This window comes from Spea bombifrons, chromosome 6, assembly GCF_027358695.1.
Source record: "Spea bombifrons isolate aSpeBom1 chromosome 6, aSpeBom1.2.pri, whole genome shotgun sequence".
NCBI classification, from domain to species: domain Eukaryota; kingdom Metazoa; phylum Chordata; class Amphibia; order Anura; family Pelobatidae; genus Spea; species Spea bombifrons.
Genome location: NC_071092.1, coordinates 8,670,696 through 8,683,852, shown reverse-complemented (window position 1 = coordinate 8,683,852; position 13,157 = coordinate 8,670,696).

Below are 13,157 nucleotides of genomic sequence, written 5' to 3'. Positions count from 1 at the left end.
TATGCGGGCGCTATAGCCAATCATTTCTGATAAGCCGCTTTTGTAAGTTATGGAATGTATAAATTGGTGTTGCTGATTATGGCTATAATCATAGAAGGAATAATAGGCATTATTAATTGTTTATTTATTGTTGTATAAACTTGAATCAAGTAAAACAAACTTGTATTATATTATTCATTATATAAATAAAGTATAGCTCTTTGCGGATTAACACACAACGTTATGTTAACAGTTTGTGGAACAGGAGTGGTGATTGCTTGCACCAAACCTCAAGGAGATAATCTGACACCTGGATCTAGTTTTATAGTGCTGTAAACCCCTGCTCCTTCCCTACCCATCATTGGGAAGATTAGACGATAAGACGTAAAGCTCATAACCTCCAGCTCTTCTTTCTCTTAGTAGTCAAAAAATCTCTCAACATTTACATCCTGAAGGAAAACCAAAACATATTAAACTAGAACTCATCCTACGTTCCAATAATGGTGTTTCGTAGTTCTTCGATTTTTAGCTATAGCACCATCCATCCCTCCTCCATGCCTTGAGTTTCTCGTGATCCTCTTTTACACTACATTTTTAGCAGGTCCCTCTTTACTTAATCTTTCGGACTCTAAAATATTGCAGAATGTGAGTGGTTATTTCAAATAATTTTCTGCGGGCCACACAACATGTCGTCAATGTACCAAATCTCATGGTGGGTCCTACATGTCAGTATGAACTTCCGAAAACAGAATAAACTAGGTCTAGAATTAACTTATGGTGGCTAGAAATAGGTTGAAATAGATATTAATAATGCTAAAAAAATTAAAATAAGTAGTCACAGCAATGGTCAATGACTATTCATTCATTCATTCATTCACTTTGTCGGAGCTGTATGTTTCATGTTGCGTTCTAGAATAGAAATAAAACAGAGACAATACATTTACTTAGAAAGGAAAGAACATTTTTCCTTTACTTACTGCTATCAGCGATGGCTTTTCCATCACCTGTAGTGACTTGTGATGTAGAGGAGGGAGCTGACAAATCAATGACATTATCTGCAGCGAGACAGACATAAAGGTACTTAACAATGAGCTATGATGATACGTAAACAATAGATCAAAACAACCGGAGGAATCGGTTTTCGGCAACACTTCTCTAGTAGCTAAGAAGTGATAACTCACAAGGAGACCCAATCACCATATCCTGATCTGTTAAATATGAAGACCTCTGTACGTCATCCCTTTTCCTGTCTTTTGATTTCTTCATGTTCCTGGGGTAATCAAAATATTTCGATGTAAGATGGGTTGTGTACTGTGGTTAAAAACAAATTAGAATACAAAATTTCATTAAAGACGCCTTCTTTGCTGGTGCTGGCTCTCATGGCAAGGTTTTTTAATAACATTTGTAATTATTTATTACCAGGTATGTGCAAGGTGTCTTATTGATAGGTAGATAGATAGATAGATAGACAGACAGACAGACAGACAGACAGATAGATAGATAGATAGATAGATAGATAGATCCATAAAATAAAAGCACATAAGTAACTTGTAATTTCACACATGGCAAGCTATGTTTCCGAAGCCCCTCTCCTGCATGCACTTGCATGGACCTCATGAAAGTTCCCCCTACCAGCTCCGCACCGTAGGCAGCTGCTTAGTTTGCCCATATAGTAGGGGTCTACCCTTCATGAGAGTTAGTATGCCTTCATAACAATATTTGCTGCATAACTTGCTTTGGCTTTCATCCTAGAAATATTCCTTCTAGAGCAGTGGGAGAGTCTAGACTCGGGACCTTGAGGGTTGCAAACAGGCCATGGCTTTTGGGAATCCCAACTTGAGCACAGACATTGCAATAAAAATAATAAGACTACTTGTTCTTGGTCAAGGACACAGATTTCCTGACCTGTTTGTGGTCCTCAAAGCCTGGAGTTGAAATGTATTGTTGTTGGATCCTCTAGCAGTAATCCTCACCTCCTTTTCTTCTGGTCTTCTCTCTCTAACCTCTCTGGTTCAGCTCTTTCTTCAGTCAGTCTTGTTTGCAGTCAAATTGACATATTTGCAAAGTCCTCTTACAATTACAAAATTACAAGCACTTACTTGTTGCAACATTCCTCTGTTTCCTCATCTACGCAGTTTCACAATTGACCTCATATCCTTGAGTATGGTACACGGCACTGACACAACCACGTCTCCATTATAAAGATCTCCTTATCATCATTCTACCATCCCTAAATCTTTTTAATATTCACCAGGAATGTAACGTTCAAGAGAAGTACAAATTACTCATTTTATTGTTTAATCGCCTTAAAAAAGCATTTTGCTAGTCCAGAAGAATAACTAAGTGATGAGTGGACTTCTGTCTCGTATATACAAATATGCAAAGTTAACACAGCATTTAGAAAACATACAAAAGATACCAAAAATATGAGTCATTCGGTTCGCCCGGTGCGTCCATTTTCTTAACTGTTTTATGTTAACAAAGGCTTTTTTGTGTTGAAAAAAAAGTCTGGGTTATTTTTTTTGAATTTATACAATTTTTATTGCACCAGGAGTTGGGGTAGCAGATCTATAGTGAGTTAAAGTGCAGCTTTCCTGCAAAGTCCTGCTTTAGATTCTAAGCTCTTTCATCAGGGCCCTCCTCGCCTGTTGTTCTGTAAGTCAAATTGTTATATACTACTTTGTACAGCGCTATGGACATGGGCGTAGGAACCCCTAAAAATCTGGAGGGGACAGCATTTCCCCCCATCAGATCCCCACTTTCTCCCCATCTCTCACACTATCTATCCCCTCTCCCCCTTCTCACACTAAGCCCTCTCACACTATCTAAGCCCTCTCACACTATCTACCCCCTCTCCTCCTTCTCACACTATCTACCCCCTCTCCCCCTTCTCACACTATCTACCCCCTCCCTACCTCCCTTCTCACACTATCTACCCCCTCCCTACCCTCCCTTCTCACACTATCTACCCCCTCCCTACCCTCCCTTCTCACACTATCTACCCCCTCCCTTCTTACACTATCTACCCTCTCCCTACCGCCCCTTCTCACTAGCTTCCCTCTCCCTACCGCCCCCTTCTCACTAGCTACCCTCTCCCTACCCCCCCGTTCTCACTAGCTACCCTCTCCCTACCGCCCTTTGTAGTTCACTTACCGCGCAGTCCTGCGCTGGGGGCGCGAGGCCTCTGTCTTGCTGCTCTTCCACGATACGTGGGGCTTCACTGCTGAGTGCCGGCATATGACGTCATATACTGGCGCTCAGTGTGAAGCGCCGGCACTGAGACAGATGCCTCACGCTCCCACCACTGCAGTCGGGGCAGCGCTGAGGCAGGCGGCGGCGACAGAGGAGACAGAAGGACGCCGAGCGGTTGCTAAAAACAACCGCTCTGCACCCCTCTCTCAACTCCTGCGGCGTTTCTATTGGGAGGGGTTCCGATGGCCCTGGGGGGATTTCTTCATTATCGGTCCCCCCACATGAGTTACTGGGGGGCTCTGTCTCCCCGGTTCCTACGCCCATGGCTATGGAATATGATATAAAACAATAAATAACGAAAAGAATAATAAACCTCCATATGTTTAGGAGAGCAGTCTGTGTAATATTACAGCTACCCAGCAGATGGCAGCAGCTCCCCATATATATATATATATATATATATATATAAATATATATATATCTTCACCACTAGCTGCTTTTGCAAAATTGTTTGACATTCACTATTTTGTATTTTATATATAAATATTTTATATAACGCTCACATGGTGTTGACTACCTTTTTGGTTTTAATTAGCAGTGTTTGTTGTTACAAATCAATTTAAATTGAAAGTTTAAATCAATTCTGGGAATGCCGCAGCTGCTCCCCTGTTATTCTGAATTCTGCAAACTTCCAAAGGCAGATTTTGTTCTTTTCTGGGACTAAGAAGCGGTGAATATTTATACAGCCCGGGAGATGTATCCCGGGGGGGGGGGGGTAAAGCGTTATAGGAACCTCTCTTCCACATCAGGGACCCCGTGTCGCTCCTGCTCGCTTTGTCAAAGTCTTATTACAGACAAGGAAATACAATTACAATTAAATTATATTTAAAGTCATTTATGAACTCCTGGAGGACCAAAGGGTTGGTTCGTTGACCACTTTGTTCAAGCCTAGAACAAACCTAGAACAAGTTCAGAATATTACTCTACTCGTACTTGCCATGTGCTTTACGGCAGCTCTTCGGCCTCCAGATTTCCTGAAACATGTAATAAACTATATTATTACAAAATATGTTTAGTTATCACTTCTGTACTTCAAGCTACCTTGGAAGCCAAGAGGAGCAAACAGAACAGTCTTCTCGTAGGAAGACCTATCAGAGACATCATTTTCAACAACGTAAACTAGACTTAAGTACAAAAAGAAAAACAAATATTAACAACACTTTAACTCTTTACGGCTTTCTTTGAATACTACAACATACAGTAGGCGTGACTGATTCTTAACCCCTTAATGACAAAGCCCGTACATGTACGGGCTCAAAATGCATTGTTTTCAATGGGGTTTTGGGATCGCCCGTTGTCCTTAAGGGGTTAATAATTGTTCTATTTATTAGAATCCCAGCATTTATTAGAATTTCTCATCCTACTCTGGAACACGTTCTCACAATAGGCAAAATTTTAGGAAAATTTCTGTTCATAGAAAGAAAAAGAAAAAAATTCTATGAACAGTCCCAGCTGTATATTTTTATTGGAGGATATAATAGAAAGTTTATTATTCTTTGGGGTCTTTTAAAGCACTTTTTAGTGGTTCGGTTTATGCCGTGAAGTAATTTAGCTTTGAGCACATTTTAAATAAATCCATAAAAAAAAATCTCAGTGGTAAGAACGTTATGTCCTCTTACTGAGTCTGGACTTTTGTTAATCCCGTGCATTTGGGGATTTACACATATTTGGTATGCATCTAATCACGTGTTGAAAGACTATCTGCTATATCTGGGGAGGGTCATCTGTTAAAAAAAAAAAATGTCTGCCAAATTTTAAGCGATTCGGGTGTTTGAGAGTCTGAGAAAATATATGCTTTTTTTTTTAATCGGAATCACGAAACACAAAAATCTCTGGCTGGAAAATGTTATACGGATAGACACGCAAACCAGTATTAACTTATTTTTCCTGTGCCTCCAGTATAATGAGAAATTACACGGAAATAATAATTAAAGAAAAACGTAATTTTATGTCAAGTTTTTAATATTTGGGATTACTTCGCTGTGTAAATCATTAAACTTTTAATTTCAGTAAAAAACAGAACCATTCTGTTAGAATGCGTGGATCCACCCCATGGCTGTACATTTTTTTGGACCAGAACTACAGTAAGTAGACCACGGTTCTGGCAACAGGCCGCTAGCCATTGCTTGGTTTGCCAGAAGGCTAGTGGAACGGGTGGCCAGTGGTGGAACGGCCTGGAGTCCAGATGCAGGAGTAGTGGCAGGGCCGGCCCTGGAGCAGAGTGGGGCAATTACTCCAGGCGGCACTTTTGAAGGGGCGCCCCAAGCCCTTTTTTTTTTTTTTTGGAAGCGGAGGAGAGAGAGAGGGGCGCCGAGTGGTTTTCGCTTACCAAGTTGTCAGTACCCGCTCGGCAGCCCCTCTCTCTCCTCTGCGAGCCCTCTTGCTCGGTCTCAGTTTGTAATGCAGAGCGCCGGAAGATGACATAATTTCCGGCGCTCAGCATTACAAGCCGGCACTGAGACCGAGCAGGGAGACTCGCCACAGGACTGCTGAAAGGTAAGTACAAAGGGGGGGGGGGGGGTAGATAATAGGGAGGGAGAGGAAGGGTAGATAATAGGGAGGGAGGGAGAGGAAGGGTAGATAATAGGGAGGGAGAGGAAGGGTAGATAATAAGGAGGGAGGGAGAGGAAGGGTAGATAATAGGGAGGGAGAGGAAGGGTAGATAATAGGGAGGTAGAGGAAGGGTAGATAATGGGGGGGCAGAGGAAGGGTAGATAATGGGGGGGCTGCATTTTAAACTTCGCCCCAGGCGGCATTATGTCTTGGCCCGGCCCTGGGTAGTGGGTGACTTAAAGCCCCGGGCAAGGTGAGCCCCAGACTTTGATCACCTGCAAGCAGCTCATAGCCAGGCAGAAGGGTAGTAATAACAGGGGCAACAGGCAATAAAACCTGCAGGCGGCGTCCAGAACAGGAGCACGCACCAGCAAACCCACAAATCCCAGGGATCATGAGAGCCAGTCCCGGCTTGCCCATCGGCCTCCCTTTTGCCTTGTTAGATCTTCGATGGGTCATGTATGCAAAATTACACATCGCAGGACAACTGAGACTCATATAACAAAAATGTAGTAGAAATGGTTGAAATGTTGTATGCGTATGCTAAAAATGGCAATTCTTTATCAAAAAGGTGTGGATTCCTTATTTATGAGTCTTCGTTTAAATCAATAAGAGCCCAACTTTGGGCATCTGTGGAAACTCAGAATGGTTCTAAATCAAGGCAGTAAAGGAATTTACCCTCTGGTGTATTTATGTAACTGCAAATTATAATAATCCAAACACTTAAAACTAAAAATAGGGATTATTTCACCATATCACCTATAGAAACGTCAAGTAAATACCAAAAACACATACTTAGAAAACCTTGTGTCAGAAAATATGGTATAGATTGCAGCTATATCATTAAATGTCCTTTAAGAATCTTGACATTATAAACATTCTGTCCTATGTCAGATTCCACATTAGCTTGAAACCTCTCTCTCGCTGTGACCTTTCCTTCAGCAAAAAGGTCCAGAGGAATGTGTATATGTGAGTTTACGTAATTCCTCCAAGTGATGTTTCCGAGTCAATGTATATGGTGAATGTCCCTGACATGCGGGTGGGTTTATCATGCTAACAGCACGGATGTGTCTCGGAAACCTCACGAAAACTGGCCAGTCTTCTTCTGTCCAGGAGAACTAACAATAGAAGATGCTTCATTAATGGTCATCTAGAAGACACTTCACACTAGATATTGTCATGGTTCAGACGTCCAAGCGGTAAATAAGAATTTCTGCTTTAGTTCCTTAAACTAAAAACCTCATATTTAGTATAAATGAGTTATTTGTCTCTCTTTGTTGCTGTATGTTACACATCTTCTTTGTGACATGAATGTTTCAATATCCATTACAGGTGTTGTAATACACATGAGATCTGATCTATCCCATTTGTTTTAATTTGTGTAGACGCATGCTTTATGTACAAAAACCTACCATGTGAATGAACATATGTCAGTAATAGAACCGAGACAATGTATATGAATGAAATGGCTAATGAGACCGTTACCTTTTCAGCCATAATCTTCCAGCCTACCTCAGAATGCTTCGGGATCTCTTTAGATGAGCCTTTCATCTGTGATCATTTCGAGAAGATACTGCACATAAGACTTATCTCAGTGGAAGAATGCAAGGAACGGACTTGACTTAAAAAATATGTAAGGAATGAAAGTAAATAATCTAGAATGAGCCCTCCTGTAAACTGTTCAATACCATTTAGCAATCTTGTAACTCATCACATAAGTATCTCCTTGAAACCAATAATTCTGTTCTTCTTCATATGGTGCTTTAAAGAAAAGTAATATATATATTATATATATATATATTTATGTTCTATACCCTGGTGATATGTTACAGTTCTACACCATAAAACCTGCAGGAAGAATGTATGACTGAGGAGATGCATGACTGTTCCGACTGTTACTGTGGTGGAATAAATCCAGATTGTTATAAGATTAATGTTCTTCTCGTGTAAATAAACAGACACAGAGGAACAACTCTCCCGGCACACAGTCAAAGCAGAGCCACAGACCGATATAATCTCAGATTTAGGTTTATGATTTAAAGAGAAAAACTGTTTTTTTGTTATTGGCACTTTTTAGTGTTGCCAAGACATCTGGACTGTTTAATGTTTTCAGTTTACCTCCCTTGGGCCTTTCTTTGGAACCCACATTCCTCTTTACCTCTCTCTCTTTCCAAAGTCCAAAGACAGATTTATAATATGCCCATAAATGCCAAATTTTGCTGGACCAAAATAGATGTAACTAATATTCATTATGTGATTCCGATGAATGTGTTTTTTGTTTTTTTTTCTTTCAACAGGTTTGTTGTCTACGGAGAGATAAAACAGAACATATGAGAACGTTTCTTAGATTCGATTGTTTATAGTCAGGTGTCTCCGACACCTACGTCCTCCCGAGGCTTTGGATCCTCAATCTCCAGTTAATAATCAGTTATGGCAGAAGGTGGCAGCTGATTTCTTTTATATATTGCAAGATGAAGATGCTGAAGTTATGATGAAAAGTAGTAAACTCAGAATGGATACTTTAATATGAACATTCACTACAGAGTTGGCCAATAAAATGATGGAAGTAGATTTCTTACCTAAAACTACACATTTTCGGACGTGTTTGCGTATAGTAATTGGGCCAAGATGTTTTGTATGACAATTACCCAATTACGTAGAAACTTATTTATTCAATGTGAATGTAAAAATGAGGGTTAATGTGAATGATATAAACCGGTATGGGTCAGTGTTACCTCGTAACAGCTTAATTTAAGATGTCTTTTGTAGAAGGCTTATTATATTCTGATATGTCCTATTTTGTGGATATATGGAGACAGGGCCGGCCCTACCATGAAGCGGAGTGGGGCTTTTTTTAAAGCGGAGGAGAAAGAGAGGGGCGCCGAGTGGTCTTCCCTTACCAAGTTGTCAGTACCCGATCGGCCCCTCTCTCTCCTCTGCGAGCCCTCTAGCCTGGTCTCGGTGCCGGCTTGTAATGCTGGGCGCCGGAAGATGACGTCATTTCCGGTGCTCAGCATTACAAGCCGGCACCGAGATCGAGCAGGGAGACTCACTGCAGGACTGCTGAAAGGTAAGTACAAAGGATGGGGGGATAGTAAGGGTAGATAATGGGGGGGCGGCAGAGGAAGGGAAGATAATGGGGGGGGTTTAAACTTTGCCCCAGGAGGCAACATATCTTGGGCTGTCCCTGTATGGAGATATTGAAACCTAGGAGTGATGACTATAAAGAAAATGAATACCCTATCTCCCTAAAGTATTAGAAAGGTAAATTAAGATAAAACATAAGCAATAATAAAGGTTATATTTTAATTTGGTTTTCTGCTTATGGAGATAAGGTGTTATTTTCTTTATAATCTGTTGTAGAAGGGTCCTTGGACTCCTGGCACCAATCTCACTGCCCATCTTCGTCATGTAGCTTTGCTTTATTTAATATAGCTGTGTATTTTTTTCTATGTCTCTTTTTCTTTTCTTTCAAAATGTTTCCACCACTCTTACGCGTGTCTCTGAACCGATGACTTAATCCCCATCTATTAAAACCTTTCTCCTCCATTAAGTGTTGGCCAGCATACCTTACTGTGACACTTTAATTTAGCGTAGTAGATTTATGGTGTTCTTTAAGGAAAACACTTCTTATGCTAAGTTCTATTTAAAGAGCAAATAGACATGTTGCTTTTCCATCTACACATCCAGTTTCGCGCAGCGCCTGCTAGGATTCTGAGCAGGACCGGTACCCATCCCAAACTAAAAACCTTGTGGACCCATCAAGGACCCTAATATTACGCTTTGCGAGCTCCTTAATCCAAACTGTAAAATAAAAAAAAATATTTAAATTCCTTTTCCTAAACATTTACAATAGTTTCAAAAAAATACTCTTCCATCGTTCAAAGTCTCCTTAACATCTCCTGCAACCCCAGGAGCTGAAGGCCACAGTGCATGGGTGGGCTCTGGATGTCTGGAGGGTTCCTTTAGCAATTTTATATTTTTTTGACCTCTTTGGGACAGAATTGAATAGAAAATCCCTTTTTTTCGGAACCACCAGTTGTTGGGTGAATTTGATATTGATGGTGTGTATCTTTTCAGTTTCATTACAAGACTCATATGGCATGACATTAACTAATGACAAAACTATGTAGCCATGCAATAATACTAATAACAATTATATAGATTTGTATGAATTCAGTCTACTTTTATTGTATTGTCTGTTATGTGTCTCTGCTAAGGGTAGTAGAAACCAGACAAGAGGATTCAATACCTCTACGTGATGTTCAGGAAAGAACCACAAGAATCTTGGTTCATAAAGTTGAAAAAAGACCAAATTCCATCAAGTTCAACCTATAACCATCATTTCATATATTGCTTTCCATCTAGCAGACTGTAAGCACTTTAATCACTGCTGTTTATTCCAGTCTAGACAGCAAATAACCAGTATCAAGAAATGGGTTGTCGAGCGGTTTAAAAAAAAAAAGATAATTTAAGAGATGTAGATTTAAGACAGAATCTTATAAGTACCTGAGTCGTGTCATCTGTACATAATAGAAAGCACAAAGATGTCTGAATGGATTTGAAGTATAACATGTGTCTTTGAGATTGACGTATACATTATTGGTTTCCCTTAAAAACTTGTACAAAATGCATAATAATACTGATTTTAAAATTGTTGGGATGAGCTCTACATACTGTATTTAATCAAAGATGAAAAACGCCAACTTTCTTCTGCTGATGCACTGGACGGCTGTGAAGCAATTCGTAGAATTCCATCTCTGTGATGTAATGTAGGAGAATGGGCACTTTTATAACTGTTTTAAAACAAATACAACATTTAAAGATAATATTTTTCAATAGTTTCACTTATTCTAAAATAAACTAGCACTTGGACAATTAGCAACAATCAAGCTCACTTTTTTGTCAATCAATGGCAAATGAAGAAAATGAGAAAACAGTTAACAGTATAATTAAGGATTGTTAAAATAAGTGCAGTCATATAATAAATAATGGTATAGTAGGTCACATAGTAATGTCTACAGATATTTTGATCGGTGTTTCAATAGGTATAAATATATCATGTGCCCTATAAATCTTACAAACTAATAGTGAAACAAAAAAACCTGTCAATACTGTTCTTTTTATTAAGTGGGACTATTTTTAATGGTGTTAGTTCTCTTTAAATGAATGAGAACGGAGCGTGCATTTAGCTTGACCTACAGTAAGTGGCTCACTTGTACCACTACAGAAGAAAAATCAGTATTTCAGTCTGATGTACATTTCTTACAAAAGATCTATGGACAAAGTATGTACAAAGACATTGAATGTCCACGCGTGGACTACAAACCTCCAGCACGGGTCTAATCAGTTGGCCCTTATTGACCTCAGCATCAAAGCACTCACTCGAAGCACAGACGCTAAGTCAAAGTGTGACAAGTCTGCGTTTTTGTGACATGCACCGTTCCAAGTTGTAGTGCCTAATATTAGCATCATTCCAAGAGCCTTTAATCCCGGCAGATAATATTACACAGGGCATCTCTCAGCCTTACAGCATATACCAGGCATATCTATTTAAATGCCTCCTAACGTTTTAAATAGCTATAACGGGATACTTGAGTTTGGTTTGTGTTAAGAGATATAACTTGGTAAAATGCATTAGCTCGGCTTTTAATTCACAGGGTCTGGTCAGGGGCATTATTAGCTTTTCAATGACACTTTGAGCTACAAATGTAACATTATATGTTTACAGGGAAAAGTATGTATTTTGTTTAATAAACACATTATAAGGGCATTTCTTGTCTTTATACTTGTTATTGTATTGTTGGGAACTTGCTGGGTTTGGCCGTGAGTCTCTGGGTGAAGCCCTGGGTCATCGAGTCAAGCCCACTCCCCAACCAGCCATGGCTCTATGGGCCAGACCCATCACATGCATGCAGTGGCGGAACTACCAGGGTCGTGACTGCGACCGGGCCCTGGAGTTCTGCCAGTCAGGGGGGCCCAAGGGGTGCCGAGCGGTTGCTGAAAACGACTGCTCGGCACCTCTTGGCCCCCCCTGACTGACAGAACTCCAGGACCCGGTCCCAGTCGCGACCCCGGTAGTTCCACCACTGCATGCATGTGATGGGTAGAGAGGGGTTAGGGATGGAGAGGGTAGATAGTGAGAAGGGGGGTAAGGGAGGGAGAGAGTAGATAGTGAGAAGGGGGTTGGGGAGGGAGAGGGTAGATAGTGAGAAGGGGGTTGGGGAGGGAGAGGGTAGATAGTGAGAAGGGGGTTAGGGAGGGAGAGGGTAGATAGTGAGAAGGGGGGGTAGGGAGGGAGAGGGCAGATAGTGAGAAGGGAGGGTAGGGAACGGGTAGATAGTGAGAAGGGGGTAGGGAGAGGGTAGATAGTGAGAAGGGGGTAGATGGGTTGGGGTGGGGGGGGCCCTTAACAGATTCTCGCACAGGGGCCCTGAGGTTTCTAGTTATGCCCCTGCATGCATGGATATCACCACTTCATGTACAGCTACCCATTCCCGTAGAGGAGGGAATTAGAGTGAAATTATGTTATGCACTACTTGTTGTCGCATTATACAGGGTTGCGGAATATGATGGCACTACATGAAACTATTAATAATAATATTCCGTCTGTGAATGTTGAGCCAAACCACAACAGAAACATTGTACTCATTACTTTATTCCTATACTCACTCTTTTGTTCAGGGAGGTATACTTATGAGCTCCACTAATGAAGTTCGGAACTATTTGACCCAATCAACCTGAACAAATTTGATTGATAATAATTGCAGATTTATACTGAAACAAACCTTGTGGTTTGTTTAAGCCGCTGTAAAATCATTTACTTTTAGTCTTTTTTCAGGGTCTCGAGAGGCTGTTCTCTAAGGAATAATGGAAATCCTTCACTCTCTGTTGGCAATATTTCAACAATCATGGCCAAAGGTTCCAAGGCCGGTTTGTCGCTGAATTCTCTCAATCTGTTGATCCTCTAAGCAGTTTGGGGAATTCTAAGATGATTATTTACATTAAAAAATATAATTTTATAAATCTGAGTGGTAAAAAACAGACCACCCTTGAGATGCAAATCAGAAAGCAAACATTTTTATAAAGTATTTTTAATGACACAAATCTAGAGTAAATATGACCTTCTTATCTATTTGATAATATATATATATATATATATATAAAAAGCAAAAACACTTATTCAGCCATTAATCATGTCCTAGTTTATTTTATGTGGCTTTCATTGATGTCGGCTACTAAGAATGACCCTGTACTTAACACCAGTGAGTAAGTGAGTAATTTTTATTATGGACCCTATGCATAATGTTTCAGAAATGAATTATTACATAAAAATAATCTAGAATCCAGAGGTCGAAACATGTGATCAAGGC